Below are 5,798 nucleotides of genomic sequence, written 5' to 3'. Positions count from 1 at the left end.
AGGATCACCTGAGCCCAGGAGGTTGAGGCTGCAGTTAGCCGTGATCACACCACTGCACTCCAGCTTGGGTGACAGGGCCAGACCCTGTCCCCATAATAATAATAAAGGCTTTGGCTCTAAGAGAGTCTGTGGGAGGGGAGTCAGGAAAACTGGTCAAGAACAACTCGGCCAGGCACAGTGGCTCAGGCCTGTAATCCTAGCATTTTGGGAGGCCGAGGCAGACAGATCACTTGAGGTCAGAAGTTCGAGACCAGCCTGGCCAACATGGCAAAACCCCGTCTCTACTAAAAATACAAAAAAGCCGGGCTTGGTGGTGCGCCCCTGTAATCCCAGCTATTTGGGAGGCTGAGGCAGGAGATTTGCTTGAACCCGGGAGGCGGAGGTTGCAGTGAACTGAGATCCCGACACTGCACTCCAGTCTGGGTGACACAGCAAAACTCTGTTTCCAGAAAAAGAAAAAAGAACGAACGAACACAACTCGTGTTATTTCTTGTGTTTGGGACCATGTGTCTCCCTTTCTTGCCCCGCTAACTGTCAAGTTTTTCTAAGCTAAGACACCACCTTCTCAGAGGCCTCAAAGTCTAGGGGTGGAGTGGGGCAGTGCGCATGTCCTCTGTGTCTTCCTTGCAGCCCTGCACTTCCCTCTTCCTTATTGTCATGGCCTCTTTCCCTGACTAAGCTCAGCTCCTCAGCCCTCCTCTTCCTTCTTCCTCCAGCCTCACCTCCTGACACCCCCTTTCCCATCCTGGGACATGCAGGTGATTAAAACACGTCTGCTGGATAGAGATTGCATGAGCTGGTGGCGTGAGTCCTGGTGAGAGGAGATAAGGGCTTGAAGATTGCAGTGTGTGAAGGTGCAGCCGGAATGGCGTGAGCACTTGTCTTACTCATAAGCATCACTGTCTGCAGAATGGATTGCACCACACATTGGCCCACGTAGGCCCAAATTCCACCGCCGTGGATGAATGAAATCATTTCTAGCTCCATTTCATGAGGCTGCCTAATTCTTTCACTAAGACTTATTTAGGACTTCCTAGTTTATTAACTCAATTAATCCAAACAACAGCCCCATGAAACAGGTATTATCCCCATTTTATAGATGAGGAAACTGACATAGAAGTTAAGTAGTCTGTTGACAAAAAAGGTCAAACTGTAAAATATTTGAAGAGATTTTATTCAGGGCCAAATATGAGTGACGAAAGCCTGAGTCACAGCCTCAAGAGGTCCTGAGAACATGTGCCCAAGGTGGTTGGATTGCAGCTCGATTTTTATAAATTTTAAGGGTGTCAGAGGCGTTTGAACCAGAACAACTCCATCTTGAATGGGGGCTGGATAAAATAAGGCTAAGACCTACTGGGCTACATTCGCAGGAGGTTAGGCATTCTAAGTCACAGGATGAGACAGGAGGTTGGCACAGGTACAGGTCACAAAGACCTTGCTAATAAAAGGATGCCATAAAGAAGCCAGCCAAAACCAAGATAGTGATGAAAGTGTTCTCTGCTCATCCTCACTGCTCATTATGCACTAATTATAATACATCTGTGCTAAAAGACACTCTCACCAGTGCCATGACATTTGTAAACTGTCATGGCAAAGACAGCAAGTTATCCTATGTGATCTAAAAATGGAAGGACCCCTCAGTTCCAGGAATTGCCCAGACCTTTCCTGGAAAACTCATGAATAATCAACCCCTTGTTTAGCATACGATCAGGAAATGACCATGAAAGTGACCAGTCAGCAACCCTTGGGGCTGCTCTGCCTACGTAGTAGCCATTCTTTTATTTCCTTACTTCTCTAATACACTTGCTTTCACTTTACTCTGTGGATTCGCCTTGAATTCTTTCTTGTTTGTGATCCAATAACCCTCTCTTGGGATCTGGATCGGGACTCCTTTTCGGTAACAGGGGGACAGAAGTTACAGGCAGATACCAATCGATATATGTACATTAGTTCAGTCTGGAAGGGCAGGACAACTGGAAGCAGGGAAGAGTAGGTAGGGGTTTCTGGATCATAGGTAGATTCAAAGGTTTTCTGATTGGCAATTGGTTGAAATAGTTATTGTCTAACGAACTGGAATGAGTAGAAAGGAGTGTCTGGGATAAGAAAAGGTGTTGTGTAGACCAACGTTCTTATGTAGATGAAGCCTCCCGGTAGCAGTAGCAGGCTTCAGAGAAATAGATGGTAAGTATTTCTTATCAGACTTAAAAAGATGCCAGACTCTTGGTTAATCTCTCCTTGGATCAGGAAAAGACCTGGAAAGGGAAATCTACAGAATGTAGATTTTCCCCACAAGAGACGGCTTTACAGGACCATTTCAAAATATGTCAAAGAAGTCCGGGCACGGTGGCTCACACCTGTAATCCCAGCACTTTGGGATCACGAGGTCGGGAGTTCAAGACCAGCCTGGACAACATGGTGAAACCCTGTCTATACTAAAATACAAAAATTAACTGGGTGTGGTGGTGGGCGCCTGTAATCTCAGCTACTCAGGAGGCTGAGGTAGGAGAATCGCTTGAACCCGGGAGGCAGAGGTTGCAGTGAGCTGAGATTGCACCATTGCAATCCAGCCTGTACGACAGAGCAAGACTCCGTCTCTCTGTCTATATATGTCAAAGAAATATATTTTGGGGTAAAATGTTTCTCTTTCTTTCAGGGCCCGCTGTCATGTGATGCTGTACTACATACAGTCCACTGGAATTTGGCATCTTATTAGTATAAAGAGCCTGTTTTGTCAGTCTTATGATCTCTGTTTTAATGTTAATGCTGGTGAGTTGTGTTTGAATGCCAAAGGGAGGGGGGCATAATGAGGCATGTCTGACCCCTCTTTCCCATAATGGCCTGAACTAATTTTTCAGGTTTCTTTGGAATCCCTTTGGTCAAGAGGAGGGGTCCATTCGGTCGATTACGGGGTTTAGAATTTTATTTTTGGTTTACATGTCCAACATGACTGTGAGGAATAGAGAAGTTCTTCTTCAAAGTTTCTTAAAACCATAAAGAGCTTGTCATTTATTTGGTTTATGCATATCTGTGTATGTTCCAATGCAGCTGCTGTGACTTGGCCTGGCATGCCTGGACAGGGTTAAGCGAGCCCCGGACCATAGTGCATGCCACTCCTTATTTGGAAACCCTCCTGACCCTCTCATGAGTAGCTTCCTCTTTTCTTTGTCCTCTTTCCCCTTTACCTATTTAGAAAAGTTTCAAGCTGCTAGCCAATCAGGTCAAGCTTAGAATGTGAGGTCCCTTTCTGGCCAATGGAAATGGGACACAGCCACAGGACGATTGCATCAGGTTACAAAGATGATAAATATCCCCATCTCCTTTGTTCGGGTGTGCTGTCATGGCAAGACTGCTAGCGAGCAGCACCCTTTCTGCAGAAAGTAAACTAGCCTTACCAAGTGATCCTTTGTCTCAGTGTTGATTTTGCCACATCGAACACCCATTTCCAACAATGGCAGAGCTAGGATTTAAAACCGGGCAGTTCGACTCTGATATTTGCCCTTAGCTAGCACACCTTGAGGCAGCTGATACAAAGAACTTGAGGTTAGCTCTGGGAAGCTGGAGATGGTGCCATGAGTATATTGCCTGCAGGCCTGTCACCTGAGTCCTGGCCTCTGTGGGCTGGCCTTGCCCTCCCAGGTGCCTCCAGGAATCTTGGACCTGGGCTCAGACATCTTCACAATCCAGGACATAGAGGGGGCTGGTGTCCCTAACTCTGAATTTCATGTTCTCTGGGAGAGACTGGCTCTACTGGAGTCACAGAGTCACTGTGTGTGTATGTGGGAGTGGGGTGGGAGTGGGGGGGAGGTTCAACCGTGAGCCCCACAGAAGGGTCTTGTTGCCCAAGGAAGGGCAGGGGGAGACAATGTCCTTCGCATCCCTTCCTCCCTTACCCCTTTAAGTTCAACCCCAGAGGCTTCCAGCTAGGATGTGGAAGGTGAGATGGCCTGGGCTATATATCTTTCCAGCCTGGTCCAGGGCCGTGGGCACTTTGGCCTGGACTGGTGCAGGGACCTGGGAACCTGCTGGGTGAGGGAAGGGTCTCCTAGGCAGGAAAAGTGGCCTCTGCCAGCATCTTATTCTGCTTAGGCTGCCATAAAATACCATAGACTGGGTGGCTTACACAACAGACGTTTATTTTCTCACAGCCCGGAGGCTGGGAAGTTCAAGATCAAGGTCTGGCAAGGTAGGGTTCATTCTGAGGCCTCCTCTTGCTTGTAAGCAGCCACCATCTGGCTGTGCTCACACAGCCTCTATGTGCTGGGGAGGAGGGGGAGAGAGAGAGAGAGAGAGAGAGAGCAAGCATCGGGGTAGGCATTCCTGGCTCTGGGCTTCAGTGGAGGATTGGCCTCCAGAGGTAAAATCTGCAGTCTGGGTGAGCTGGCATCACCAGGCCCAGCAGCTCCAGTGCTCATGCCCCTTCCTCCAGACACAGTGTTCTTACCCCAGGCAAGATCTTAGCCATGTTCCAGGTGCAAGCCCTTGTTGTGTGAATTGGGAAACAGCCCAGGGGACACTAAACTTGGAGTAGACATGGGAGAAAGGGTGCAACGCGGCCCTTGGCCAGCCCTTGCTCCACCTGTTCTGTGCTGTTCTAGATTACTCCCAGGTGTGCATCTGCCCTCCAGCCTCATCTGGTGCTCCTGGGGAGCAAGGCCCAGGACACTCAAGTGCAGGCCTCCCCATGTCCCTGTGGAGTCTTCTCAAACCTACTTCAATCCAAGTCAGGCACTATAAGAACCTGTCAAGGGCTGAGCGACACTGGGGACAGACCCTGCCCTCCAAAAGCCCGAGCTCATGGGAGAAACTAGCATTTAGTAAACCGCTACAGAATAGGGGCAGGGGTGCGACTGTGGCCGCTAAGCTTTGTTCCAGATAGGGGAGAACAAAGCCTCCACTGACCCACGTGAGTTTAGGGATCACTGGGGAAAGGAGGGAGACAGAACTGTGCTGACAGTAAGCTTCACCTTAGAATTCAACTGAGGAAGCTGAAAATAAATGCCAAAAATCCCATGTGCCACTAGCTCATTCTCTTGCTAAAAGGGGAGACAGGTAAATGGTGTTTCTGTTAGGAAAAGCTTTATTGGGCCTCTTGGGGCCTGGGGTCTAACCTGGAGAGGACAAAGGCGAGACTACAAAGCAGCCGGAGGTGGTGTGGAGTGCTGTGAGGCTGTCTGAGGGGCAGAAGCTAAGAGGTGATAGCCAAGTGCCAGGTCCTCCGTGGCATGAGGGAGGGATGAACTTCCTGTAGCTGGGGCAGACAGCGGCTCACATTATCATCATTGTTGTTATTATTTAGTAAGGGGCCATCCAGGAAGCAGACAATGGACAATTCTAAGTAGTATAATTTTAATTACATATCTGGTATAATTAAGTTTTGCTTTTGCAACTGGCCCCCAGGGAATACAGCTTGTTGCTTTTTATTTCTTAAAATAATAATAATAATAATACAGTGGGCTGTGACGGCTTTGTTGGAGAGGGACTGAGTCAGAGTGGTGTTTTAAATCTGATGCTAGGATTGAGATTGTCATCATTCACCCTACAGCAACACTGGGCTCCTTTTAATAAGGTCTGTGCATGGGGACTGGAATAGGGACATGGTAGTCCTGTGGTTCTTCTTCCTTCCTGGTTGCCCATCAGGTGACCCCAGAACTGGCAAAGCCCTACAGGACCATCAAATGTGAGAGAAGCCACCTTCCTCCATGGTCTTTTTGCATTTACTTTCTTGCAGAAATGGATTTAAGTTGTCTGCCTTCGTCACACTGTCTCCCATTTTGTATTGCATGTTCTTTTGGATTAGT

The sequence above is a fragment of the Mandrillus leucophaeus genome, unplaced genomic scaffold (assembly GCF_000951045.1).
Source record: "Mandrillus leucophaeus isolate KB7577 unplaced genomic scaffold, Mleu.le_1.0 Scaffold21, whole genome shotgun sequence".
Lineage (NCBI taxonomy): Eukaryota > Metazoa > Chordata > Mammalia > Primates > Cercopithecidae > Mandrillus > Mandrillus leucophaeus.
This window is presented reverse-complemented; position numbering follows the sequence as displayed.